This window comes from Filicampus tigris, unplaced genomic scaffold, assembly GCF_054856515.1.
Source record: "Filicampus tigris isolate MCC_2025a unplaced genomic scaffold, RoL_Ftig_1.0 HiC_scaffold_51, whole genome shotgun sequence".
NCBI lineage: Eukaryota > Metazoa > Chordata > Actinopteri > Syngnathiformes > Syngnathidae > Filicampus > Filicampus tigris.
In genome coordinates, this window is record NW_028233432.1 from 40,001 (window position 1) to 42,500 (window position 2,500).

The window sequence follows — 2,500 nt, forward strand, 5'->3', positions numbered from 1 at the left end:
GATAGAAAATATTGCAACACGCGGAGCTCCAGGCGGGGGGGCCCTCGCCCGGCCCGCGGAGTCCGATTGAACACCCCCCAGGTCGGGCGGGCTCGCTCTGTTGAGCGCACGGAGGTTGACATAGAAAATATTGCAACACGCGGAGCTCCAGGCGGGGGGGGCCCTCGCCCGGCCCGCGGAGTCCGATTGAACACCCCCCGGGTCGGGCGGGCTCGCTCTGTTGAGCGCACGGAGGTTGAGATAGAAAATATTGCAACACGCGGAGCTCCAGGCGGGGGGGGCCCTCGCCCGGCCCGCGGAGTCCGATTGAACACCCCCCAGGTCGGGCGGGCTCGCTCTGTTGAGCGCACGGAGGTTGACATAGAAAATATTGCAACACGCGGAGCTCCAGGCGGGGGGGGCCCTCGCCCGGCCCGCGGAGTCCGATTGAACACCCCCCAGGTCGGGCGGGCTCGCTCTGTTGAGCGCACGGAGGTTGAGATAGAAAATATTGCAACACGCGGAGCTCCAGGCGGGGGGGGCCCTCGCCCGGCCCGCGGAGTCCGATTGAACACCCCCCAGGTCGGGCGGGCTCGCTCTGTTGAGCGCACGGAGGTTGACATAGAAAATATTGCAACACGCGGAGCTCCAGGCGGGGGGGGCCCTCGCCCGGCCCGCGGAGTCCGATTGAACACCCCCCAGGTCGGGCGGGCTCGCTCTGTTGAGCGCACGGAGGTTGAGATAGAAAATATTGCAACACGCGGAGCTCCAGGCGGGGGGGGCCCTCGCCCGGCCCGCGGAGTCCGATTGAACACCCCCCAGGTCGGGCGGGCTCGCTCTGTTGAGCGCACGGAGGTTGACATAGAAAATATTGCAACACGCGGAGCTCCAGGCGGGGGGGGCCCTCGCCCGGCCCGCGGAGTCCGATTGAACACCCCCCAGGTCGGGCGGGCTCGCTCTGTTGAGCGCACGGAGGTTGAGATAGAAAATATTGCAACACGCGGAGCTCCAGGCGGGGGGGGCCCTCGCCCGGCCCGCGGAGTCCGATTGAACACCCCCCAGGTCGGGCGGGCTCGCTCTGTTGAGCGCACGGAGGTTGAGATAGAAAATATTGCAACACGCGGAGCTCCAGGCGGGGGGGGCCCTCGCCCGGCCCGCGGAGTCCGATTGAACACCCCCCAGGTCGGGCGGGCTCGCTCTGTTGAGCGCACGGAGGTTGACATAGAAAATATTGCAACACGCGGAGCTCCAGGCGGGGGGGGCCCTCGCCCGGCCCGCGGAGTCCGATTGAACACCCCCCAGGTCGGGCGGGCTCGCTCTGTTGAGCGCACGGAGGTTGAGATAGAAAATATTGCAACACGCGGTGCTCCAGGCGGGGGGGGCCCTCGCCCGGCCCGCGGAGTCCGATTGAACACCCCCCAGGTCGGGCAGGCTCGCTCTGTTGAGCGCATGGAGGTTGACATAGAAAATAATCCAACACGCGGAGCTCCAGGCGGGGGGGCCCTCGCCCGGCCCGCGGAGTCCGATTGAACACCCCCCAGGTCGGGCAGGCTCGCTCTGTTGAGCGCATGGAGGTTGACATAGAAAATAATCCAACACGCGGAGCTCCAGGCGGGGGGGCCCTCGCCCGGCCCGCGGAGTCCGATTGAACACCCCCCAGGTCGGGCAGGCTCGCTCTGTTGAGCGCATGGAGGTTGACATAGAAAATAATCCAACACGCGGAGCTCCAGGCGGGGGGGCCCTCGCCCGGCCCGCGGAGTCCGATTGAACACCCCCCAGGTCGGGCAGGCTCGCTCTGTTGAGCGCATGGAGGTTGACATAGAAAATAATCCAACACGTGGAGCTCCAGGCGGGGGGGCCCTCGCCCGGCCCGCGGAGTCCGATTGAACACCCCCCAGGTCGGGCAGGCTCGCTCTGTTGAGCGCATGGAGGTTGACATAGAAAATAATCCAACACGTGGAGCTCCAGGCGGGGGGGCCCTCGCCCGGCCCGCGGAGTCCGATTGAACACCCCCCAGGTCGGGCAGGCTCGCTCTGTTGAGCGCATGGAGGTTGACATAGAAAATAATCCAACACGTGGAGCTCCAGGCGGGGGGGCCCTCTCCCCCCCCGGTGAGTCCGCTCACAGTGCCCCTATGTCGGGCAGGCTCATTGCAATGTGCGCATGGAGGTTGACTTAGAAAATATTTGAGAGTGACATGAGCTCCAGGCAGACACCGACTCATCGCCCGTGGGGTGTCCGACGAGCCCTCACCAATCTTGGATTAATGTTTGGCGAGGCTCCCCTGATCAGCTCTGGAGGTGGCAAGTTCTGAAAAAGTGGTTTCTGAAAATGTGCCCCTTGTATTTTGTGAAACCAGGGGTAACCTAGCGAGTAGGCAAACTCATCCCCTGACTGGGGGGATCAACTTTTACCTACTACAGCGCCCCTAATGGCCAAAAGTGGTACTGCTCCCCCTGGTAGCCTAACCCATTGAAATGAATGGGAAAAATTAATTTAGGCTACCAGGGCTTTGGGCTAC